The sequence below is a fragment of the Poecilia reticulata genome, linkage group LG11 (genome assembly GCF_000633615.1).
Source record: "Poecilia reticulata strain Guanapo linkage group LG11, Guppy_female_1.0+MT, whole genome shotgun sequence".
NCBI lineage: Eukaryota > Metazoa > Chordata > Actinopteri > Cyprinodontiformes > Poeciliidae > Poecilia > Poecilia reticulata.
Window position 1 is genome coordinate 15104531 of NC_024341.1, and position 27737 is coordinate 15132267.

At 40.6% G+C, this 27737-nt stretch overlaps 1 long non-coding RNA gene across 1 annotated transcript in view; it reads right to left on the reverse strand.

Moving 5' to 3' along the window:
* Positions 1-7259: 7259 nt before the first annotated feature.
* The window catches only part of LOC103472427 (uncharacterized), a 36546-nt gene continuing 16068 nt past the window's right edge, over positions 7260-27737 (reverse strand). Inside the window, exons 2-3 of the long non-coding RNA XR_534858.1 lie at positions 7626-7745; positions 7260-7433 (exon numbers count right to left, since the gene is read on the reverse strand). This is a non-coding gene — a long non-coding RNA (uncharacterized LOC103472427). The remainder of the gene's footprint in view (positions 7434-7625; positions 7746-27737) is intronic.

Consider the following 27737-nt stretch of genomic DNA (forward strand, 5'->3'; position numbering starts at 1 on the left):
AGACAATGTCATTCTAGTCTGTTGCTGCTTATGTGCGCATCGTATAAATGTATATTCGAGCATTTAAAATAGGACTGCGAAGGCCGCTTTTCCCCTAGGAGTGGGAAACTTAATAGCAGAGTGGATTGTTTGTAGCAGGAGCGGGAGTGCTGGAGGTCTAAATCTGCAAGTAGCACACTGAGGAGGTGGCATTTTAGACGGCGACAAATGAAGAGAGGAGCAAATCTGCCGCCTCGCTGCAGAGCAAAGGGTCTCATTATGTGAAGAGCGGTTTTAATATAGCTCGCAGCTCGGTCACTGAGGCGCTTTAATCTTAGTGCTCTTCAGGGCTGTTCTTGAAGGAGCCTACGTGTCTGCGTTGCACATTCGTTTTCAGCCATCCAGCGTCTCTGCGAGACGCAGACGAAAACACCCCGCTTTCTGCTCAGACCCAAGCCGCAACGCGGAGTTGGAGGGAAAGGCTGCAGGAAGCGGTGGCGAGGTGTCGCTTCAATGAAAACGACCCGCATTTAATCGAGAGCGGCCGAGATCTCGACCACGCCAATTAAACACCTGCAGCAGCAGTCAGACATATTGGATGTTTGTCTGACAACCGGTGTCAGCTGTTTTTGACCTTTACGGTGCGTCGCGCTTTAATTAGGGGCTAATTAATGCGGCTACCAGGAGCAGAGAGCTGGCAGTTATTAGCTACTCGGATACAGACGCAGACATAGCCAGGTAAACTCCACAGTCATTTCATAAGAAGACAGAAATACCTCAAAAAAGATGTTGAGCAGAGATCTAGTGGGGAAAAAAAGAACATTCATTTAAGACTTTTTTAAGAACGGCCAACCTTGTTATTTTTAAAAGGGTTGTTTGTGGTTAGCTAGGCTAAACTAAATGAGCTCAAAAACTTTGTTGTGATTCAGTTTGTGTGTGTGTGTGTGTGTGTGTGTGTGTGTGTGTTCGTGTTTGTCTGAGAAGCTAGAGCATAGAGAATTAAAACTAGAGAGAGGATTCCAATCTTTGCACGTATTGATTGTTTTAATAAATGCAGCCAGATTTGCTTTAAATATTTAAATATTGAGGTTGAAACATGGCAAAACCTTAAAAATTTCAGTGAGGGGATGAACTATTTTTGTCCAAAGGAAAAAAAAAATCAATTACACTTTCAAAAGGTTTATGAGGAAGTTTCCCTTCACAAGAAGCAAAACAACATAGATTGTTTCATAATCATCAAATTGTGTTTTGTATCAGAATTTTTTCTTTTTTAATCCTGACATTCTGCATAACTTAGAGAAACTGGATTGTAGTTTCTCTATGTTGCTTTGAGGCTCGCTGACCTCGGCCTGCTCAAGCGGAGGTATATATCCCTCCACCCCAAACATTGAGTTAAACATTGACATTTTTTTCTCTTACGCATGACCAGAAAAGTCCACGCAGAGGAGCCCCCCGCACCCCCCAGTCATGCCAATCGAAAACAGAATAAGTTTTGTTCTCCCTCCAGTCATTAGCAGATAAAGCCTCTCTTTCTTGCCCTTTAATCAAACAGGCGATGGCTTGACATGGCTGGTTAGCTCCTCGATAGAGTGCTCATTGTGCTGGCGCTGAAAAGAGCTATAGAGGGCCTGTCTGCGAGCAAATCATGGGATCACTGGATATGCATTCCTCCTTCACTCCCCCATCCATGCCTTCCTCTCTCCATGTCCTGTCCCATTTAAAAGCCGTAATGCCGGGGAGGTTTATTGCGGATTTCCAGCCAGCCACAAACTTCAGGTACGTGCGACCGAAGAGAGAAGATGCTCAAAATAGTAAAAACATTGCAAGGATTACAAAAATAAACAAACTTGTGTTTACTTCAGGTGATTCTATTTTCCTTCATTTTATAATAAGGTTGCTCCCATAGAAAGGGTCGAGAACAATAGGTTGGAAGGTGAAGGAGAGTCCGTCATGCTTGCCGTCTAGTTCTTGAGGGGCGACGGCTCCTGAGCTCTGAGGTTTGTAAAGGGGTTGTGGGGGGGGGAGGGGGGGTTGCTCTCTCTCTCTTTTTAAAGGTTTCTCTGGAGGGATATATGCTCAGCTCAATTGTACCTCAGCTGCAGATGAAGAGGAACAATATTGTGACCTGAAGGGGGGAGAGGGGGGTGTAAGGATTTCAGAAGAAATATGACCAAAAAAAAACCAATATGAATGAAGAAAGTTTTAAGAGGTGAGAGAGTAAAAGTGATGGAATAATACGCACGAAGGAAAAAGACAGTAAAAGAGACAAAGTGAGGCAGCAGCACTTCTTTCCATGTTGCATGTGAGGGAAGAAGAGACGGTTGAGAAACAAGACATTGCGGTTTCCCTGATCTAAATATAAATATGTGGTTGAACCCACTAACTGCTGTGTGAGTTTTTTTTTTTTTTTTTGTAAGCGCCTGACACTCATAAAGCATCTCAAATAGCAAATTTTTGAATCCAGCTGTGCAGCGTTTATAATATCTCACTGCATTGTCCTCACGTTTATCATGCATATGGTTTAAAAATTGCAAATATTAAAGCATTTCACAACATATACATCCCTTCTACATGCCTCGCTATAGACAGGTCAGAGGTCACAGATATTCAGAACTTGCGCATTAGCAACTTGAAAATTAGACTTGTTTTGCCATTTCTGTGCAAATTGCAATTGTTGTTGCTTTATTGAAAAATGCAAAAAAATAAAATATACCCAAAAAAATAAATAAATTTAAAAAAGTAAAACATCAATAATTGAGACGAGTGACGGTGTGATAGGGAACACAATGACTCAGCCACCAGTCCTCAGATTCCCCAAATCACACTAACAGGGAAGTTTTTACACTACTGTGCAGGCCAGGAAAATTAAACAATTCCAACTGTAGGACAAAAAGTGCAATGGCTGCACAGCACTTAGAGAACGTGTGAAGTCATTTCTGCCGTACTGACCAGCGCAGTGGCTTCATTTTTTAAAACCCAGAAGAGTTCACTGGTGTACTTGGGAAGTATTAATATACAGAACTAAAGGCAGCAGGAAGACAAGGTATGTGAGCCTAGAAGGAGGATGGACAAAAACCACAAAAGCCTGAGGGAACATCTGGTTCCTGATGACCAAAAGGACCTGCGTTAAAGAACATCTGTTCAGTGTAGAACGACTCAACTCAGATTTTCAACTAGCAAGAAATCAAACCAATCCAGACTCCCAGAAAAAAGGTGGATCTCAAGTCAAACCAAAAGCCTTTGTGAATTATTATTTAACTCTTCCAGACTGAACGTTAGTGGTGATGATCCAGACAAATTCCGCCACACTTTGCATTATCTGAAAAATTGGAACAGTTTCTAAAAGAGGACAACGTTGTGCTTTCCAGCAAATATCGGGTTATTACGGTAATTTCACCCTCGCTGCAGCAGGGAGTGAAATTAATTTGAGGGCTAATCTTTTAATTGACGGTAAATTGCGAAAATAACTTGCTGGACATTGAAAGTTCCGCTTGTTATGGATAAACGGGCAAATATATTTACTCACCGGACATTTAAAGAACTGCGTACAATTAAAATGAGCAAAAATTATCCAGGCGGACATTTGAAACTTAGGTCATAAAGGGGCTAAGCACACTGTAAAAGACTACTTTTCTATTTGTTTTGTTTGTGGCCCCTGTCTGGGCCTGTTGATACTTGAGAAAGAAATAATGAACTCTGGCTAAACCAAAAAGTGAGGGAGAACTACATTTTCTGACAGGAGCCAGTGAGCAAATAAAAGAAGCTTGTGTTTTCACCCACAAGCTGTCGATGTGGGTGAAAAACGCTGCCCTAGCAAGTATGAGTTGATAATCGGTAGTCAAACACAAAGAAGTTAGGTAGAGCATCATCATAGTGGAGCCCTGAGGGCTCTTAATAATAGTCTAATCTGATGCAGCAACATGATCAGCGCTTTGTGAGGCAGACTTCCCATTGATTTACAAAAAAAAACCTCAGCATTTCTATTTATCTTAGTATACATCCCTAATTAATTGCAAAAGCGATGCATCTAATGAGACCAACCATCGTACTCTGCAGAATAAATGTCCACGTCAACCTCAGCGTTGTGTCTTAAACGAGTATCCACTTATTTTGTTCTGTTCGCAGCGCCATGCTGGTATTAAAGGGCTTTTCTTGTGTAATCAGCACAAACATTCGATCCATAAATAGAACAGTGGGAGAACATAACTGGTTGTTTACCAATTCATCAAAAAAATAAAAATAAATAAATAAAAAAAAAATCTCCAACAGAGCCGCTTCGCAGCATAAGCGAGTTTGTCTTCTCTTGGTATTTTGTTTTGATTTTCCAGTAGCACTGAAAAGACGACGTGACTGAACTTTTTCAGAGAGGAGAAACATCACCAATCTCATTCGAACTCTGCTACTTCAAAGTTGCAAGATTGCTATCTGCCTCCAGGCAGTGAAGCATATCCGGCTGTAACTGCCCCGGCTCACATGCCACACAGACACTTTTTTTTTTTTACAATATGTGCCGGTTTTATCTAATTTTCTATCATCCCATCTGTTGTACAATCTCCTGCTGTTTCTCCATTTGTCTCGTACAACCTTTTTCTACCTCGGAGTCACACAGGGGGAAACTGGCGGCGCCTGCCAGGGGAGCAGATAAGGCCTTAGCTGTAAGTTCACTGCAGCTGTTGGCGAATCGTGCGCAAAGAAGAAAGCAGCAATCCGGTTTAAAAAACAAGGTTCCACATGTACCATCCGACGAGAAACCACAAGACTCGACGAGGAAGTCATTAGCCAGCATTCCTGGCATGCGCCTTTGAGGAAAATGTGCAGCCCGGGAAGGGAAAGTGTTAAAGTGGCGATCCGGGCTCATTTAGTGGCAAACAACCTGTTTTTGATAGAAAACATCTGGCGGTGCTTCCACGAGTCGTCTGTGAAACTTTTGCTGAGGAAGTTCGAATTTGAAGCAAATTTCAGGAAAATTACAGGTCATAGGATCAGTGTTTAAAAAAATAAAATAAAAAATCAAACTGATTTGTCTCGTCTTCCTGAAATTTTACAAATTTATCAGCAGGGAACAAAATATGACTCTGCGAAGTCATTCTGTCTTGAACAGTTTCTGCGGTTTATTTCTACTTGTTCAGTGGTGTGTTTTGTATCTGATATGTGCACAGTAAAAATGAAGATGCTTCTAGTAAATAAAGTTTACATTTTACAGAATTAAAAAAAAAAATCATAAACTGTACACCCAGGAAGAGAAAATTGATATTTTATGTGTAACTGGGTTGATAATGTCACAGACGGAACAGGAATCAAGAATATCAGCCAACATGAAGTTATGAAGCTAATTTGCAACTTCATAGCTTGTATCACCTGAGATATTTACATTATTTTCCAGGAGAGAGATATTACAACTCATAGTAATTCAGCTTATCTGTACTCCAGCTTCAGCTTGTGCAGGAAACATCATTAGGACTTTCAAATTATTCCAATGTAATGCATCTGGACTGACTAAATACTTTTATTTGTTTTGTTTTTTTTAACCATCTGTCTTAAAAATGACTGCTAATGATCTTCAGTAATGTAGTTTGATTGCTGCAGTCCTGGTTCTCTTCACAAACTGCTTCCCTGTGCTTTATTTTTGCATTAATTTATAATAATCCATTCAGAGATCTTGTGCAAGGATCACATTTAAAGACACTTAAAACACAAACAGATGTACTCTAAACAAAAGAAAGTTACTTTTTATGACATCATCACAATCCCATGCGCAAAGAAATTTGCTTTTGAGAGGACAAATTTGATCTTTAAGAAATTATTTTCATCAGAATAAATAAAATAATCTGACCACTTAACAATGCTTTATCAATTAGAAACAATGACTAATGTGCATCCGATTCATTTTCCAGAAAATGTCTTGCGAGTAGCTTTAAAAAAAGAAAAGCGGCATCATGTAAAGTGACGTTTATGAACGTGTGACGACAGTTTGTACATGAAACCAGCTGCTGTTGTCAAGTCATGCAGAATATTTAATTGTTATGTACACTGCGGCAGAGATAATGCAAAGACAAGGTAATTGAAATGTTATCCCCATCTTATCGGCAATGATTACTTAAACACTACATTTCTAATGCATGTTGAATTAGGCAATTACATGCATCTAACGAGAGCAGAGTGAGAAAGAAAGAACGGGGAGGGGGAGGGTGGGGGAGAATTAGCAGAAAATGAAACAGGAATATTAAGCATTTCAGCCGGCGACCGTCGGGTCAGAGATCGCTCGGCGCTTACAGGGATATTAGCTACTTGGTTATGAGGGACGTACCAAGAGAAAAGCAAAGGGAGCTTTAACTGTGGAAGCAAGTCAGGGATTGTGGACATGGAGACTAACATGTTTCGTAAATCCAACTGGAAAACATTTTTTAAAAATATCAGTTCGGCAGAAATGGACGAGAAGCAGCAGGAACCGCGTCCTGCATGAGGCTTCTGCCTTTTACAAACAACGGTCCCGACGTCAGACGAGCAAGTGTTGATAAAAACGATTCAAACTGAGCTTGGTTTCCATCTAGCTGACAAAAAAATTTATTTATTTTTTTAAATCTGAAAAATGACAAGATTTAAAAGATGTACTGAAAACTAATAAAATACACAGTTGGTAAAGGAACTGAAAGAACTGTTCTGGGATCTTTCAGTGAAATCAGATCCCCGGGATAAAATGGCAACGTTACCAAAACAGTAGCTTAAAAATATTCAAAGTGCGAATAACCTATGCGGCCATTTGTAGAAAATTAATGACAGCCTTTCGCAACCGTGCTTAGTTTTCAACATGGTGAAAGAATTTAAAGGGATAAAATAACAATGATAAAACCATGCATGAGCAAGTGGGCCGTCTAATATCTTATGACCATACTTAAAAAGAAAAAAAAAAGAGAGAAGGAAACTACGAAATATTAGGAAAAAAATATGAAAACAAGAGACACAACATATAACAAAGCAATAATGTTTTCAAAATTGAAGTAACAAATCATATTTATTTTTTGCCACAACAAAATAAGCTGATTTAAAGCATGAGTTTGTGCCTGGATTTTCTCTGTCTGTCTGCCACATTACAATGATTTCCCACTTACTTGACAATTAGACTCTGGCAGCTGGATGCTGATTTTTCTCTCTCTCTCTCTCTCTCTCTCTCTCTCTCTCTCTCTCTCTCTCTCTCTCTNTCTCTCTCTCTCTCTCTCTCTCTCTCTCTCTCTCTCTCTCTCTTTCTCCCTCTCTCTCTCTCCCTCTCTCTCTCGCTCTCTCTCTTTTTTTTGGGGAAAGGCGGTGAACGCTTGTCGCTGCAGTCATGTCACGTCCCTCGTGAGCTCATTAAGCGTGTGTGGAGCGCCTGGCTGATTGGCTCAACATACCAGAGATGGACAGACAGGCCTGTGCAGGGCTGGAGGGGAGGAGGGAAAGTGCGAGACAGAGACGGGCTGGAAAAGAACGGAGAAAGGAAATTAGCTAAAGTGACAGTAAAGATATCCTTAAGTCACTGTGTGTGTGTGCGTGTGCTTCTGTGTAAGTCTTCATCCTCATCCAGCCAGGCATGTGTATTTGTGTAAATATATCTACTCACATAAACACACATGTCACATGATTAACTGATTGAGCTCTAACTTCATTACCACGGGCAAGTCTTCTGCACACTAATCAATTTCCAGCATCCAGAAATGGCTTAGTACACTGCGCTGGCTGTCAGGGGCAGAATTAACTCCGGTCCTTTGGGGGGGAACCGAACACGTGGCCTGCAGTGGAAAAGGAAAAAAAAAAAAAAAAATGGAGGGAGTTAAGAGTCTGATTAGAACGGCTGATACTTCGGCCCGCATTTGCATGCAGGCCGCGTCTCCGACGTCCGCGACCGCGGGTGCGTGTGTGCTGTTTAGCATTTCATTACCTAGCTGCTCTCCGTTAATAGCAGATCAAGCTGCTGCCTGTTAAGGCTGGCATTTTTACAGCCTTGTTTGGCTCTGACACTATCCAGCACAGGCAGGACCACAAACATCCAGCCATTTCCTCTGTCTGTCAACCTCCCATATCCCGTTTGGAGTTGGCGCTTTTCAGCCATTTGCTTTACAGCCTTTTACGTGGCCTGGGAAGTTTGACGGAGTCTCGAACAAAGAGGAAGAAGGATTTGGCTGTTTGTGATATTTCCTGTGATTATAATCTACGTAATAAGGCGATTATTTCTCACATATTTCACACATAAATGCTTCTTATCTTGTGACAGCAGTTGTAAAATGCACATGGTGGCGATTACAGAAGTGCTGGAGCAACTCGATGCCAATATTACGGCTCAATTTTTGCCAATATGAAATGTTCAGATGTGTTTGGAGATTGTTTCTGACAATTAAAAGGTGGATGGATAAATCAAATGCACACAAGAGAGCACAATGATTATGCAGGGGGGGTGGGGGGGTTATATGTATATATGTACTATATATAATAACAAGCAATGGTATATTGCTAGAAAATTTGTTACCGAGATTTGGACAAAACAAAAACAAAGAACCATTTGTCTGAGGGTCAGAGTGAGGCTGGAAAAATGTTATTTGAATTTAAAAATGGCATGATTGTTGGTTGCAGACAGGCTGGACTGAGCACACACACACGGGCGCGCACACACACACACACGCAAACATCTCTGGTTTACAGAGAATGGTATGAAAAAGAGAAAACGTTGAGTGTGCAGAAGCTGTGTGAACGAAAATACATTGGAGTCAAGAGAAAAATGGGCAGACTGGTTGGAGATGAAAGACATCTGAAGCTTCGATACAAGCAAGGTGCGCAGAATTACAATTCTGAACCTAGAATATGCAGAATATTGAAGCAGCTGGGCTACAGCAGCAGATGACCGCACCGGATGCCCGATAGCTGAAAGCAATTTAAAGATTAAATTCCAAAAGATTCTGTAAAATTGGACAATTGCGGATCGAGTCAAAAGTTTTGTCTCAAAAGTAACAAAAGATCAAGCAAAACAGAAAGACAAGAGTGGAGCTGTGCTGTTTCTCAAGTGTTGTTTTTACATGTGAAGAAAGTGAGAGCAGCAGGAAGTCTTCTTTTTTAGCCTCCTTTGGCAAAGTACGGCCAGCGGTCTACAACAACAACACCACCACCACCACCACCACCTCCGTGCTTTCACGCCCCCGCTTTCCCCCTGATGAGCTGCTCCGCTACGGGACAAAAGCTGCTGCAAGTCAAGCATGAAAAGAGAGGAGAGGGAGGCACAAAGAAATTAAGGCTGCGCTCGAAAGAAAATAACAGGGAGGAGGGGATAACTGCCAGCTGTTGTGTTCGGCTCTGCGCGCACCGAGTCTCCCGGAGTAAAGAGTGCTGCAGGTGATATCAGTGGTGATGCATCGTTCATGAACCACTTACCGTGTTTTTGTTTCGCCATGTCTTTATATTAAACTTTATTTGGGGGCACGGCTTTCTTAAGGTTCCTGTGACAAGTCGAGTGAGCCGAGCAGCAGGCCCAGAGCTCGGACGGGAGTTGTTAATCTCTCTCTGACGGAAACTTTGCCTTCAGACTGAAGTAGATTGTTTCTCGAAAGCGGCCCGGAAAATAGGTTCAAAGTCAGCTGCATTAAGTTGGCAACTATTCTGTTTTCCTGACAGAATGTTTTATGAAGCCGCCACAAAGTTTTTGGCTTCATAAAAATGTTATTTACCACAGCGCTCCGGAAAGAAAAAAAAAAGGAGGAGGAGGAGGAGGAGGAGGTGTGTGAGCCAAAAACTCATCTACTCTGTTGTTGGGGTCTGCCCTCTTTCTCACACTTGGGGGGACTTTTTTTTTTTTTGATCTATATTGTTTGCCTTCCCTGCATGAAAATGACTCTTGGTGCATCAGTCAACTTCAGCTCTCACGAAAGTCTTTCCAAAAGATGCTTCAACAAGTTTGGTAAAAAAAATTAAATAAAATCTTTCAAGCTCCATTTAAATCAAACAAGTTACACCTCCACTTACCGTGACTGTTTATTGTGGGGTTGTTTTTTTTTTACACTTAGAGCATTTCTGATTACATCATGAAGAGGGAGGGGAAAAGCAGCGAGCCCAAATCACCCCCCTGGAGTGATACGTATTGGCTGGGGAGAGGTGTTTTCTTCTGCTGTAATCAAACGGAGTGATGCTCGCGCTGGCTGTGACTTCCATCACCAGAGGCTAATGGCTAATCAAAAAGGAAGGCTGCCAGCTCTCCGTTTCTCTCTCGCTCTAATTTTCTCCTCTATATTCACCCAGATAATCGAACAGACTCAATTCTCAACCATCGCTCACATTCAACTAGTGGGATTTGTTTTATTATACTGTTATAATACTGTTGATTTGATGCAATGCCTGGCAAAAGTATGCTTGTGCCTTGATTTTTTTTCCCCCCCACATACTATCTGGGAATTCCTCAGGACAGAAAAGCACAAAGTTTAGAGAAAAGGGCCAAAAAAATAAAATAAAATCTGAATATTGTGCCATACATCTGAGATAAATTAATGCTCAGGTGGGATAATCTGCTGAAAGGAGGACTGTTACGAGATTTACTCCACATCTCTGGTTTTTATGAAAGAGGATGCAAGAAGAAAGCAATTGTTGAAAGAAGCCAATGAAGACCTATTTGCGATTTGCCACACACCAGTGCAGAAGGTACTCTGCTCAAAAGAAAAGAAAGATACTGACGTTCTGCCGAAAAGGGAAGAAGAATTAGCAGGAAAACACATGAAAATATACGCACTTGGCAGTGCCAGAAGAAAACCCGTTACAGCTGAAGTGTCTCTCTGTTTCAACACACCGATTCCAGCACTCAGCTCGTTAGGACTCCGGAGAACTTGGCTGCCAAGTGAGGAGACGAGTCTGTGGAATCAAGGATGCATCTAAAAGTTGCAGGATGCCGCCTCTCGAGGAATGCAGCTGAAAACCCCTGATCTAAAAGGTTGTGAAAAACACAAGAGCCTCAACAACTGGAGCTTGAGATCTTTCTGTAGGACAATGAGCCTTGTAGGATTTGAAAATCGATGCACTTGTTCCAATCTGACTGAGCTTGAGCTGTTTTTTTTCAACGAAGGACAAACTGCCATTCTGTAAATGTGGAAAGCTAGTGGAAACATCCCACAAAAAAAAAAAAAAAAACCTACATCTGGAAATGCAGAAGAAAGTTTTAACTCCAGGGGGCTGATTTCTAAACCAAAAAAAAAAAAAACATGTCTGGAGGTCTTTTCACTACACTATGCTGTCGGTGTGACACGTGAAATTCACATAAAATATGTTCAATCGTTTTGGTTGTAATACGTTTGAATACTTTTCTAAACCACCGCAGCAGAAATCATGACGTTTCTAAGAAGTTGCTGTCCGGGACGATCGCGCCCCGCGGCTGTGGAGGCGCAACGTTTGCACGCTCCTTTTGTCTCCCGTCTTTGTGATGTGCCTTGGTTCAAGGGTCAAAGTTCAAAGGCTCCGTGACCCCCACAGCTTTTGAAACGTCGCATCCCATCAGTTCTGTGGAGCGTTTGGAGGAGGATTTGTATTATTAATCAAAAGCTCCCCCCCCCCCATCATCCTCCGCCCTCTCCTCCCAGTGACTCTGAGGCCATTCACGAAGCCCAGAGTCAGGTCAGCCTCGCAAATTAACTTCACGCGGCAACAACTTTAGCTTCATTTCGGGTACTTCGTTTAATTAGTTTTTATTTATTATTTTAAGCCGAGCAAAGGCAGCGAGATGGGCAATTAAAGCAGGACGGGTTCACCTCACGATGGGCATACGTGCGCAAAATTAAGTGTTTCGCGTTGTTCATGTGCGAATATGACGAATCGAAGAGCTAAAGTTTCTGTCGCATCAATTTGAACAACTTTGTTGAAGTGCTTGACGGACGACCAGTTGGGCTGACAAAGTGAGGAAAAACAAGAGAAATTAAAAGTCACGTCACACTTGAAACAGCCGAGTTAAAATGTTCCTGCTAATTTGAAAACAACTTCTTAGGCTGGTTGTTGGAAAAAAAATAAAAATTGGGGAGCGGTCGCGCTCCACCCGACCACCTGGATTTGAGGTAAATTGGTTCTTTTACTGTCAGATTGTTTGTGTTTAATGTCTTCCACCTAATGAAGTCTTCCGTGGCAATATATTTTAACGGTCCAGCCTCGCTTCGGGCTACGGAGCCGAGGTGAAACTGGAGACACGCGAAGACTGGGGTTACATTCGCAGAGAGGAAACAGCCATCAGCTCCGCTTTAAAAAACACACATGCCAACTATCATCTTACACGACGAGGAGCCTTTTTACTTTCTTTAATTGGAAGAGTAAACGAGTCATTTTCTTTATCTCCTTTTCTCAGATTCAAAAAACCAGTAAAAAGAAAAAAACAGGCAGTAAACAATCATGGCTGCGGACGAGGTCTCAGTCAAATTTGCAGTCTGACGTGCTTGACTGCCTGTCGGTCGTCCCCTGACCACCATCTGCATTCTGTTAAGAGTTGCAAGAGGGCTTGGAAGCATAATGCATAAAGAAAAAAACAAAAAACCATCTCCCTTCACAGTCACTCTGCGTTATTTAATTAAATTCTGCGCTCCATAAACCTGATATTAACAGAGATAGGGGGGAAAAATGGTAATAGATCCAGCCTGGCATTATGTTTAAGGAATACGTTGTTGAGCTGGAATACATAATAGATATTAATTTATGCCACAAGGCGCAGATACACTCTTTTTGCCTTTTTTTTGTTTTTTTGTTACATTAATCTCAAATAAATGTGATTTATTTATGGCCAAAATAAATCACACAGAAAATCTTTATTTAATGAAGACTAACATTTAAATCACTTGGGATTTCACCAAGGGTGTTTTTTTTTTTTTTGTTCTTCTCCGTCTTTAAAGCCTTTTCTTTTTTTGCATGGAAACTCTACGCCAGCAGCCAGATGACTGCAGAGGGGATTATAGGTCACAGGTTTTGAGGCCCGCTCCGCATGACCTCAATCAACGCTGAAGGGAACGTTCACAAATAGCTAAAACTATCCAGATGATGACCTTTGACCTTGACTCTGCACCCACCAAAAAACCCCGCCGAATGAGGTGGACTCTGGTGCCTCTGGCTTCGGGAGACCAAACGCCAGAATAAAACAGGAAAGGGCAAAAACACCCAATTTGAATAAATTGTGTCTTTTCGTCTTTCCTCCATTTCCGTTTCTCTCACCCACTCTCGGAGCAGAGTTTTGCAGGCCTTTTAGTTTTACTTGTTTTACAAGAAAACTGTTAAAACACTTCCTGTCGCCCACTTCTGTGCTGAAAAACGCTGTCCAAACAAGGTTTACCCGAGAAAGAACTAGTAGAGAATAATACCGCGTTGTAATTTTGTTGCCGTTTGTGTTGTAAAACGAATCCAACTTGGAGCAATAGAAATATCTTTCACATTTTTTCATTATATCCAAAAATGTTGTTTGTTTTTTTTAAAATATGGATTTCAGATGAAAGCTCAAGTAGTGCGTGATTACGAAGTGGAAAGGAATAGCTAATTAAAATTAAAAAAAACAACTTAAAGTTTTGGAGGCGAGAATTCAGCCTATTTTACTCTGATTCCCTTAATTAAAATCTAATGTAATTAATTACTTTCAGAAGTCACAATACAGGATGTTTATTTAATTTAACATGCATAACAGCAGAGACATCTCCATAGTGAAGCATGGTGTTGGCAGCATGATGCTTATGGTACTGGCCAAATGCGAAATAAAACTTGGACTTTCACTTTCTAGCAAGTCAAAGACTTGTCAGTCTTTAAAAATTTCCATAAATTACAAAATATGTTTGGGTTTAATTACTACGACTATTTTTGCTAGGCATTATGTCTCAGCTGTAAATCATGTCATATTGTGCAGCAAAAACACAACGCTCTGACCCGAATAAAACTGGAATCCGACCTAAACAATGGAAATCAGGCTGACGGATTTCCCAGATAAGAGCCGTCTTTATTACAGCTGCCGAATGACACATTAAGAAATATGAGGTTTCTAGCATTTTAACACGACGCGGCTAATCCGACACTGCTTGGCAGCCTGAAATCTCCTCGAGCAGACATGCAGAAGGCCCTAAATATGTAATGCCATTAAATAAAATTAGAATAGCATTGTCTGACCGTAACAGAGACAGAAACGCACTCTCTTACAAGATGATAACAAGCGCACCGAGAGGAAAGCAGATTAATTTGCACCACATTTGTCCAGCAGAGATTCTTCCCAAAAGCGTTTCTATTTCTCCTGTCAAATGCCCTCGTACCATGAAGCAATGCAGAACGTTTCACGCAGTATTTGTCAAACCAAACTCGTTTTTGCCATTTGGTTTTGGCAGAGCAAGCCCTGTGCATGACACCTCGACCTCAAAGCGAACTCAGACAGCGACACACAAGGCAGCGGATTCTCAACAGCTGAGACGATTTCTTTCCTTTGAATCTGTTTTACTAAAAAAGAGTTTGATTAGATTAGCTTAATATCAAGTTTTACTTTCAATTCAATTTACTTTTACAGCTCCAATTGAGACTAAATGCTATCTCAAGAGACTTTACAAGACGAACACAGAGCCAATAAATATCAACTTACAGAGAATCCAATTTGGCTGAGAGTCAATTGGAACGGTCAGTAATAGCTTATCAATAGTTTTGTTCTTTTTCTGGCAAAAGACGCGGCAAAGCACACAAGCGCTGTGCAGGGAGTATTTTCCATGTCATGAAAACATAAAAAAGTGTAAAGTGGTTAATAGAAGCGACGTGCTAGCAACGAGACACTATTAAATACGGAATAACTGAAGCAGGAGTTTATGTGTGTGGTTTCTATGCGATGAAAACAGATTACATGTGAGTAATGGCAGCAACCGCTCCGTCACTGACGCCGTCAAGGAAGAAGGTTAAACCAAGCGTAAATGACTGGTCAGGGGTGCTTTCAACAGAAAAGTGAGTTTGCATGAGTGACGCTGGGAATAGTTCCATCATCGGTTGATGGAGCTATTCCATCAACCGATGGAATAGCTCATTCTGGATTCTGGATACAACCATTTCTCTGGTTGTATGAAGAAAACAGGCAAAGCTAAACTCAAAGCACTGGACCAGTAGTACTTTCTACAGTACAAAAACACAATATGCAGCGTTTAATGGCAGCAACAGGTAGAGAAGACTCAATCTGTGAATAATAAACAGAAGCATAGAGAGCAATGTACATCAACATTCTCCTGGTCACTACGGGAGATGACAGAGAATATCGTCCTTCCTCTGATCGGTTCTGTAAACATTGGAGAATCATTCAGAACACTTTGAGGCTAAACCCCAAACCCACCGCACTATTAGCGCTCCGTCAGAGCGGGTGATGTTTTCTTCTCCCTCCACGAACAAGTGCACAATTCCTTAGCACCCATGCAGACTTTTCAGTCAGCTTCAGATCTGTGAGTAAACAGGGTTGCATTCGCAAGTAGTCTCTCACAGCTGCATGTCTTGTGTATCGTTTGTGTGTGTGTGTGTGTGTGTGTGTGCGTGCGTGCGTGCGTGTGTGTAGCAGATGGGTGTTAACTGTGTTGCCAAGTTGAACATCTTTCATAGAAGGCTGTCAGATTAAAATAAAACTTCAAAGCCATTTCTAAAACTCTTCAGCTATGACAAGCGCCTTCCTACTTTCAGCACAAGAGTCAGATGTAACGCTGAGATAGATGTGAACTATTAAAAGTTATCAATGCGTTTCGATGACGATATAGTTCTTCACGGCATTCTGAAGGATTTCTTTTTTATTTTGGAGGTCAACAGTAAGAGCTTAGTGAATAAATCATATGAATGAATTATCTTGGAAAATAAAGTGCAACACCACGAAATGAGTAAAGTCTTAAATTAAATAAATTTAATATAGTAGCAAAGTTTCACATCAAATAATTTTCTCTAGTTCTCCAACAGTGAGTTTAGAGGATTTTTTTCCCCTTCCCCTTGCACACTACTCTCTCATCACAGCCCGAGTTGTGAACATTGTTATTATTGCTGCGAACATAGAAATTGATGAAGTAAGATTTTATTCAAATGTAACCGTTTTCTAACTTTCTGAAGACAATATATACCTGCCTCACTTGGATGGCAAATGGTTTTGTCTCATTTTGAAATGTGACAAAGAGAAACAGGCCTGTTTAAAAAGATTATGCCGTGGGATTATTAATATAAAACGCCTTCAAAATACTTTAACAATTTCAAAAATACATTTTAAAAATAAACTACACATGTGAAATTCACATGTGATATTCTCATAACTGTGATGCCTGTGGAACAATTATTCCTTGAATTTTTTTTTGTTGTTTTTTTTCTTTACTTACCAAATGAACTTGAATTTAAAGGTTTTGGCTCTTTTTCCCCATTTTTCTTCTGCATTGTTTAATTACATAATTCCTATTATAATAAAAGAATATGCTTTTTAAATAGCTCTGCACCAATCTTAATCTATATTTTAAATTATTTCAAGTTCTGATTACTCAAAACAAACTTGGCAGCTTTGAGTAAAGAGGGAACAGAACCTCAACATTTCTATAAATCACCTGAAACCAACCTTTTAAATTAGGGTGTTTATGAATTGGATTAAATGGGGAGAATCACTTTGGAATCGTTCCATATTGTTGCTGAGATTATTGGTAACATTAAAATGTGTGTTGGTAATCTGAAACCTTCAAATGTGACAAAAACAGGAAGTAAATATATTTTCCTCCTTTATTTATTTATTTTTTAAGAAAAAACAAAGAGGATTAAGATTTATTTCTGAGATTACCTTAAATTTCAAGTTTCACCATAGCAAACACCTGAATAAAAGTCCTAAAACTGTGTCAAGGCTTCTGGTTTTTGCGTGCCAGCCCAGGATTACTGGTGGGACCCATCTAGCCACTGATCCTTACGAAACTTTTGGTAGGCGCCCTGAAAACAAATGGGTTGAAAATCCTGATTTTGGTTACTGTTACGACTTTTTATTTTTATTTTTTCCTGGAGTTCTTCATGGTCCTTCACTCCACATCTGTTGGCCTTTTATGATTACAGTGTAGTTACACAGCTGGCAGTCAGCTGCAGTGTTACCACAGTGTCCTGGTGTGTGCCATGTTGTATTGGTACAGTGTGTGAGAGAAACCCTCTGAAGCCCGAGGAAACGCTGCTCATCGAACGAGGAGACAAATCCCACGGAAGCTGACGTAATTGCATTGCGGAAATAATCACACAAACCTAAACAACAAAAAAAATGAAAATAAACATTTAAGTTGAACAGAAAGTGCGTTTATTGAAAATCGAGTTAATAAAGCCACATTTAATCACCTCAAACAGAGCGAATGTTAGTGTCACAGTGTGGTCATGTGAACATGTGTTTCTGCATGTAAGGCATGCCCGCCTGCCCGCCCGCCCGCACGCGCATCCAAGTTCTCCTTACAGATCTAGCTCTGCATTTCGAAGCCTGGCCCCAAAAGCTGCTCCGCTTCTTTTCTCACTGGGGGCATTTTGCTAATATTTTCATTACATTCAGAGCGGGGCGGGGAGGGGAACAGAGAGAGGAAGGGGGGCGCTTTCCGGGGTTGTGGTCAGCACTTGTTTTCAAAGCATAGCGTTAAACCACAGGAATGCTAAGGCAGATACTTTGGTACACTGACAGCTGCCACCAGTGGCCTGATTCTTTGAAGAAAGCTGGGCTCTGAATGCTGGGGCTTTCTCGTTGGCTCTGTGCACATGTGTGAATACGGTTCATGAAATCCTGAGTCGAAAGGTAAAAATTCTTTGTTGTGATTTTTTTTGGACTCTCTTCTAGTTTACACACAATCCTCAGCAAGAGTTCACTTCTGATACGTTTGTACTGTTGCTCCAAAAAAGTCAGACTGTTTCGATTCTGTACCAAAGTCCATTAAATAAATATTATATATGATATTAATGTAACTGTGACAACCAAGATGGTACGTTTCTTTAGCAGAAGAAGGCTTAATAGTTTCTTTTCTCTTTTAAGGAAATGAGATCACATTAAACATTTGGGTTTAACATATTTGTGTGATTTGAGAGTATTTTCCCTTGTGAAATTTAAATTAACTAGTTTTTTTAATGTTTATTTGTAATCATTTGGATTATAAATCTACTGGAACTAATGATTTCTGCTTAAGTTGCTCTGAAGGACCTCCTGGTTTCTGTCTTTATTAAACTTTTTTCTTTCTAAAAACAGCCAAATTTGAGCAAATTATATGATTTATCATGTGCAAAAGAATATACAAATAAAATAAAAGCCCTTAAAATAACTGAAACCACTATCCACTCCTGCACACTCATCCTTCTGCATGAAAGGAAATCCGATTCGCCCCTGAATGCCATGTTAATGCATCATTAATACCAACATAAACGTACGTAATTACATGCAAACATGGTTTTATGGGCTCCCACCTGTGTAAATAGACTGCCAGTTTATTTAGCTTTAGCTGAAAGGCTGACTGGTTCCACTGCAGCGCCTTCAGGGTGCGAGGAGACTAAAGATTACATGTGTCATTATATTAAACAGCAGCAGCAGCTCTTGTTCTTTACACAGTAATGTAAGGTGACATACATTTTACATGAGATCTACTGACCGGCTACTGCTCCACTTCATTTAAAGCCAGTGCAGAATTAATTAGCTAAATGTCTCTGAGGTTAATTATTTTCTCGCCTCTCTTAAGAAAGCACTTTTTTCCTCCCCCATTTAAATACTTTGTCCCGACACACTTTCTCATATGACAGCTTGTCTTCGCTGAAGTTTTAATCCTATTATTTAATCTCTTTGTTTGCAGTCTTACATTAACATTGTGTAACATAAAAGTGGAGCCAGGTGAACATGTTTGCGCACCGCAGCAGGAGTACAGATTAAAGCACATCATCATCATCATCTGTCAGGCATACATGAACACACACACACACACACACACACACACACACACACCCGCGCGCGCAGGCTCTTATTAGAGGGTGGTCTGTAAAGCCTGAGGTTAGGTTGATTAATTAACACTGATATAGATTAATTAGCCGAAGCAACACTTTGATCTGAGGAATGACCTCCATATGTGGAGTCGGCTCCGCAGCGCGCTTCACCACGTTCACGTTCATGGGATCTGCGTGCAAAATGACACGGCGTGCAAAGTTCCAGACGCGCATTTCTTCCCATCCTCCATCCTTCTTCATCCCCAGCACTTTTCTCTTCTTTTACCACCTCCAGCAAGCCATCTTCCCAGTCCAATTCTGTTCAACGTTATGATGAAATTTGGTTAAATTGATTGATTTTTTTTTTAAATCAATTTAACTAGAAATGCATCATTTAATTTATGTAGTAATACATAAATTATAATGTATGTAAAAAATAAAAATCATAAACTAGATTGGTGCCCATCTCAAACCAATAACACACGCCATGTTTTGCCTTGCAATGTTTAAGTTTAAAGTTAATTTAAGGAGATTATTTGGCGGCACAGAGATGATTTCATTTTGATCAAATCTCAGAGGCAGATGATGAATGGAGTTTAACAAGCGCTTGTTTATTAAGCTAATTAAGGTCATTAATTCACATTGATGTGTGACTGCAGTTCAAGATACTGTCTGAGTTATCAACAGGTCCCGAGTTCACGCACAAGGCCTGCAATAAGGCTTTTAATGAAGATCTGAAAACATTGAACGAGTTCATTTACACCAAATACTGTACATGTTGTAATTCTTGATGTCTGTGGGGAATTTTAACATTGCTTGGATGTTTTATTTATTTATTTTTTTTATTATTATTGCTATTTTAAATAAATATTCACACGCCTTCGAAAACAAGTTTGGCTTGTTTGAAAGGTATGTCAGAAAGAAACTTACTCCTTCTAAAAACAATATTAGCAGACTGGCCGTAAGGCACATTTGGCAAAAACCCAACGTGCCGCCCGTCTGCAAAAGCATTTCATCCCTAGTGCCAAGCACGGTGGTGGTAGACGTGTTTTGCACCCACATTATCTGGACATGTTGCAGTCACTGAGGTGAACATGAACCTCTACGCTTGTCGAGGCATTTATTTGTTTGCTTTGGACCTCTGATAAATTCTGTAAACAAGTGAGTCAACCACACTGCACAGATGTAGTAGACACAAAGAAGTATCAAAATGTTTCAGTTTCAGTCCCCAATAAGCTAATATATGCTTATGACTTGTCAGGAAAAGTGAGAAAAAACTGGAGTGCGAGTTAGAAAAATAATACTCTCTGCAGTCAGAAAGGCTCTGTCACAGAGAGCGCTAATAACTCCACGCTATGCTGCTGCTATTGATATTACAAATAAAAGTTGTCTGAAATGTATTTATGCAGCAAAAGACATTGAACGCATACACAGAAGCAGACCCAACGGCCCAGACCTGCAGCTGACAAACCAACTGGAACTGCAGCTTCAGATATTCACATATTGGACATATTCGATGAAAGTTATAGCTGCTAAATGCATTTCTTTAATATGTTTTGTCTTTAAATTGTAAATAACATATGCAATATAAACAATATGACATCAGGATCTGGACCACCTCTGACATACAAGGAGGTTTTTAGCCACAGCCGCAGCGTGCAACACTTTTGGAGTTGTTTACTCTTCAACAAAACAAAAGAAAAGTGACCCAGAGGTCACCTTTCTGCCTCAACTTCTCTCTGCCTCCTTCTCTGCTGAAGACAAGGATCTCCACGGGCTGCTATCATTAAAAATCAATGTGGCTGCTTATTTAGAGTTTGTATGAATTGTTGAGGGACGGGGTGGTGGGGGGGCTCTGACAATTCCCCAGTGCTGAGCCCTCCAAGTCACATGTGGTTTGTCAAGCTTTGTCAGAGGACAAAAAGCGAGAGCGAGGCTGTAAGAGAGGAAGAAATTGAAGGTGTGTGTGCCCCCCTCCTAGCTACTGAGACTGTGTGTGTGTGCGTGTGTGTGTGTGTCTACAACATAAGGGGGAAAGCTCTGAGGATGAGTGGGGAGGAATAGCTGCCGGGGTCTCCATGGCAATGATGCTAGTTAGCTAGCTAGCACTCGGGGGCCTTGGAGAAAAGTGACAATACAAGGGACTTAGCAGCAGCCGTGGCTCAGCAGCCGCACTGCATTAATGAGATTTTTCATACCCGCCCCACCCTGACAGTGCGTCTCCCACACACACACACACACACACACACACACACACACACACACACACACACACACACACACACACACACACACACACACACACCCAGATAGTGTCACGGCAGCAGCAGCAGCAGCAGCCGATTGATGTGAGCTCATTGTGCTCTCAAGCAGCCTTCTTTTCTACGAGTCTGTGTTTGACAACAAAATCAGAAGCAGCTTCGGACTGTTTATGAGTAGATGCAAAAAATAAAAAAAAAAAAAATAAGTGTGTACAAACGCATATAAATAATGTTTTCCTCTTTTCATCTTTTTCAAAGTGTGATAACCGACACAAAGACTCGCATAAACAACACGACGGAAGGAAACAAACAACGGCTAAATTATAGAGCGAGACTCAAGGCTGTTATTACAAACCATTACGCTCCTTTATGTTATTGTACTGCTTCATCTGCACCAGCAGCCTGGGAGTGGACTCTCTTTCCATAGGAAGAATGAAATGTGTGCAGTGACAGCTGTTCTCCAGTTCTGTGTTTTCAAAACTGGACTTTTGTGGCAAAGTTGCATGCAAATGTAGATCATTTAATTCAGTAACATGAAAAAACCTGTAGTCGCGGGGGAAGTTACAAAGCCATTTCTAAGGCTTTGAGGTTCCACTGAACCAAAGTGAGAACCATGACCCTCAAACGAAGAAATGTGGTAAATCAGTAACTCGTCCTGGAGGTGGCAACGGGGCCCCAGATCGACATCTGAGGCGCTGCAGGCCCAACTTGCCTTGGGTAAGGTCCGTGTTCATGACTTTTCATCATAGATGAAACCATAAATTCTGCTCCGCCAGAAAATGTCTGACCATGGTTTCTTTACCTTAAGCTTTAGGACTCTTGTTTTATGCAGCACAATAATGACATGAAGCACACAAGCAACTTTACCTTTGCCCCCCCCAAAAAAAAAAAAAAAAGAAAAATGTAAAAATGAGGTGGCTTTGAAGTGGTATAATCAAGTTCTGGACTTAAATTTGACTTAGGTGCACAATCTAACAATGTTGTTGAGCTAAAACTATTCTTCAAGTTAATGTGAAAATGTTTGGGGGTTTTTTATGTCAAAGTACCAGGTAAGCTGGAAATGAAAAGCTAATTTGTATCTCCTATAATAAATGTTGGTGGGACATCTCAACGCTTCCATGTTTACCGTCTTAGCAGGATTTCCCAGTTTTTAAATTCGAGGTAAACGCTGACGGTCAAAGTGTAAACTTTGACTATTTAATTACTGAACATGACTAGAGCATAAATTTTACTTGACACTCAGCCACGATGATAGAATAACAAGTTAGAACATCAGAGAAGAGTCGTCACATCTGTGAGCCAGACAATGCGATTGCAGAGCAGGTGTTCTTCCTCATATCACAGCAGCTGTCGGTCAAACATTCCCTTAATTTGATTGCGCATATTTGAATAAAAACACAACATTCAGTTCTGATGTTCTGATGTTTAGCAGAGCCACCTTTCTATTGAAAACACATTTGGCTTGTCACCTACTCAGGTTAAGTTTTCAGATTGACATTACGATCAGATAGCAATTAAGAACTGCAACCTGGAGTATGATTGTACATGCACAGCTCTGCAAGACGTTTATTCAGTTTAAGATTACTGGGATGAACGTCTCCTCCGTTTTTGTTTTTGGAGCTTTTTTTTTAATATTCCTTTTTTTCCTTACTTTTCTGAAAACGTTACGATGCAAACTTGTTCATCCAACAACGGCAAATTAATTCAATATCTACCCAAATTCCATCTATCGCTCTACTTTTTCACTTATTTAAATAATCAAGTTGGTTACACTAGTCACGCCGCCTGAGCCGAGTTTCTCATGCCTCACTCCAGCAGTTTCAGAACAGGAAGGTTAACGCTGAGCTCTGCATTTTCACCACGGCCTCTTTCTGTGTGTGGTTTTTTTTGTGTGTGTCAGTGGAGAGAACATGTTTACAGCCCGTGTAAGTGGTTGTGTGCCTGCGCATGCATGTCTCACCTCCTCCTCACCCTGCTCCGCTGAGAGATGAACAGATGGACACAGTCGGAGGGAGGTGGGTGGAGGGGAGGGAGTCTAGCACCGAGTAACAAAGGAGAGAAGGACGGACTTTTCTATCTTGTCTCCGTTCTGCAGTGACACGAGGCACCACGCTGTGCCGCAGACATGTCAGACTAACAGGTGATTCAGAGGTGGCTTTCAAGGGAGCGTTTGGGCGACAGTAGGACGATGTGGATGGCAACTTGAGCAACAAAGGTGACGCTGTGCGAGAAAAGACTGCACAGGCTGCAGAAATGCGACTTGGATGGCCAACCGTGAGGAATCAAAAGATCCACGAATTAAAAATTGATGCATTCGTGTTGTAATCAACTTTGCTTTGACGTAGCCTTCAACTTAAATTTCTCTGACTGAGCCGTGATTGCTTTCTTCGTTTTAAATTAACTTAAAAAAACAAAACAACAAAAAAAACACAAACTCCATTTATGACATTTATAAATATTCTCCAGAGATAAAACCTGACAGATTAACTTATTGGACCTTTACTCAAGTTGTGGCACAAATGTCTGTTCTTCATGTTCATGGTTTTACGCTAAAAAATGAATCACTGACTCCCCCCCCCACCCCCCCAACAGTTTCCACATAATTATATTTCGCTAGCTGAAAGCAAAAATCATTGTGATCTGTTCTCTTTACTATAATAAATCAATGTAATCCAACAAGCACCTTATTTATGTGTTAATTGGATGTAAAATGCTAACTTAATGTGGACAACCGCCCTGGTTTATATCTTGGAGTGTAAATTGTCCAGGTACATGTGTTAGATGTCAAAGCTTGGTGTGTAGGAGGAATTTAACCTCAAACTCTAATATGGTTTATATCCTATTAGCTGGACAGGATGTGGTCGATTCTTATCTTTTCAGAGCAAGAAACGTGGCATTATCTGAAAATCTGGTTTAGTTAGTAATTCTGTCTTCTTCCAACCTGCATTTTCAAAAAAACACAATAAGATAAAAAAAATAAAAAAACTTCAGAAGGCTTACGGGTCTTTTTTAGACAACTGTTGTATAAAATGGCCTCAACATTGTAGCAAAATGTCCATCTACCGATTCCCATTTGCCGTTGTACAATTTGCTCTCTTTATGTAAAAATCTCCTCCAGTGCACAGCGGTTCAGCTGCTTCTGCTCTTCGCCTTGCAGGAAATGTCCGACGAACCTCCAAAACGTGGCCTCCCGACCCAGATGCCTGAACCGCTCCTTCTGACTCCGTTTGATGCGGAGCAGCAGCGGTTTTTAAAGTGTGAGCAGTTAAAAGACCAAAGGAAGAAAATTAGTTACACTTACAACACCAATAACAGATTTATGTTCAACAATTTTCAGCTATTATTTACGATGGTAAGGTACTACATACGTTTATTCCCTCAAAAGAGAAGGTAAAGTAGATGAAGTTTTAGAGTCGTGTGTGTGTGTGTGTGTGCTGTCCTGGCCGTTAGCACAGCAATCATCTGCAAACTGAACAAATTGGATAAGTACATGGAGCATGAGCCACGAGGGAATTTATCTTTTTTTTTTTTATGTCATTAAAAGCATACGGCTTGTGTGTCTGTTTTGTCCTCGCCTCCACATTTTTCCATTTTTACGTCCAAAAGGATACTGGAGAGAGAAATGGGTATGTAAAATGTTCAGGATCATCATGCAGTTATCTACAAATAAGCAGAATTGTCAGTAATTCGAAATGTTCCCACACATTTGCTTGTTTTTACATTAGGTCTTTATCCGCTATTGTCCATCGCCCTAGAAGCACATCTGATGGGTTTTTTTTTTTCTCTCTTCTCTCTTGTAACTGTGTCAGCTGTGACAGTTCCTTCAATTTAAAGGAAAAATTAGATTTACTTCCCTCTGCCAGCTCCGGTCTTTTATCAACACATACGGGGCAGCGAGATCACATCTGACAAGAGCAGCGGAGGTGATCTACGACCAGATTTATCCCTTTAAAATCTTAATGTCTGACAGCAACAACAAATAAACACGAAGGAAAACAAAAAGGGATCCACGGGACACTGAAATAACAGCAGCTTGGCGCTATTTTTACTGCCTTTTTATGCTGTGTGCGGAGCACAATTTAGCATTGGAAGGGGACAGGCTGCTTTAAGTTTTGCAAATTTCAGCAAATGCCAGTGTAGGAAATCTACATCTGCACATCTCTTTCAAAGATACAAAGTGACTCTGCCTGTCTTCCTAATATAATTAATAAACACCTGCTGCCAGCTGCAAAGCCAGGAAAGCATAGTTTGAATGTTTTTTATTATGCGTTGCAGTTGGAAATTGGTCAAAGTTGGAGATGAGCAGTCAGCTCTAAAATTGCAGCAGAAAATCTGTTCATTCAGAAGCCTCGATACTTTATTTGTATCACTTCCTGTCTCGTACTTGAAATCAGAGGCGTCTTGAGTAAATCTAAGACGGCAATGATATGCTTATTTATGATACAGAAAATATTATGAAACTGAAACCCCCAAAGTAGTCATTCTCACTCTGTAGACATTACGAGCAACACATATGTTTTTAAAGGAAAACAAACTTATCTGTGCTCAACCTTTAAATTATATTTCACCAAAGTTCTTGTTTGTTTGATTTTATACCCAACTCAGTGCCAAAGAAGAGAAGATCTGTGCCCTGATTAAAGACAAATAATTTTATATTCAGAGATAATCAAGACTTGTGTGCTTCTTACATTATACCCCAGGAGTCTTATCTAAGTTTCTTGAAGCCCTAGGAAGAAACATTTCTATATTATATGTATCATTTGTTTTTTCATGGAGCCCGAAGAAGCAGTGATGCTTTTTCAAAGTGTACACTCACGTCTCCTTTGTACTCAAACTTTCTCTCTTTCCTTTCAAACACATGAAAATGAGAGAAAATCTGATACCTGGCTCAAAAACAAGCCAGAGAAACAAGGGATCAAAAAAACAAACTTATTACTGGTGGACAAGTCACTTCCTCACACAAGCCACGGGTATAAGAAGTAGCAATTTCTATACATCTGCCAATATATGATTTCTAGCATGTTTATGATGCTTTTGGCTTTCTTGTTGAATAGCTTTGCAAAGGGGAGAGCCGAGTGGTTTAGCTCAGCCTCTTCAGGTAGCCGTCGTCTCTGACGGTATTTGCCTGCAGCCCAACATGGGAGCCAAGATACAGTAGATGCTCGAGCGCTTTTCTTTTTCTTGACGAGCCAAATAAAACTTTACGCTCGACAGTCTGTCCAAAAATGGATTTCTTTGCTTCCTGCAGGTACGAGACACTTGTAATCTATCTGACGCTGTTCGAGTATGGGACTGCGTGGCAGGTTGGCTCCTGCCAGGGAGTTACTTTAACACCTCCGTCTGTGTGTGAGAAAATTTATGTCTGTACAAAGAAATTTTACTATTAGCATTTTGAAGAATGTTTCTCTTCTAAAAACAATTTTTATAGCATTTTGAAGTGTCTTGGCCGCAGCTGCAGCGCACAATGTGAAACAGGCGAACATGTAGATGCTCTTGTACTTTATTAGACAATAAGATTTCACACATTGACTTAATTAGTACTTGATAGTGTTAACACCCCCTGAATTTTTCACATTTTGTCATGTGCTTTGTTGGGTTGTTGTGTGTTAGATCAGCACCAAGCAGTGCATCATTTTGAAGTTGAAGGAGAATTAATATCTGATTTTCAAATCGTGTCAAGCATTTGTATCAAGTCTCTCTTAATTTAAATTCCCTAAATAAAAAAAACTTGTCCAAGCAATAGTAAGCCACGCTAGTTAGTAAACTAACTCAACCTGTGTGTAATTTAATGTCAGTATAAATCCAAATGTTCTGCAACTTTTAACAATAGAGAACAAACGCCATCATTAGGGTAAAGTTTAATAAAGCAGAGTTAGCTTATAAAACACAGTCTAATGCTTTGAAGAACTCGCACTGTTCAATCTATCTGTATATTGTCTTAACCCAGTTATCCGTGAAAGCTGGACGGGGGCCGGGTGGGTTGGTGTCTATCTCCAGTGATCATTAAATAACCGGGCAGGGTGGGGGACAGGGAACCAATCTCAGGTCAACACTGAGACACACCGGACAAACAACCATGTACACACACACTCGTACCAAAGTGCAATTAGAGAGACCGGTTATCTGAAAATGCAATTCCAACAAGACTTTCCACCTAAACCCACAGGCTGGAAACAGCAGAGACAGGAAGTAGGCGTTAGTTACAGAACATTCTTAAGGAAAAGTCTTGAGATGGCGTTGGAGGTTCACCTCCCAGTATCATACAACCAGTGGTACGATGGAAGGGTTTAATGACCCAGTCAAAGTCGAAACCTTAATTTCATTGATCATTTGTGGCGAGACTTGAAATTGCTCTCCAGATATTTTATCCACCCTGACCGAGCTTGAGCTGTTCTGCAAAGAACAATGGGCAAAAACCTAATATCATAGATGTGCAACTCAGTACTTACTCAGAGTGGCTGCAGCCCATCATGGGAATCTACATCAGTGCAAATCTACATTGCACAATTCTCATTTTTGTCTCCAAAAAAAAACATCTTCAGTACCATATTTATCTTCCTTTACACTTACAGCAAAGACTACTTT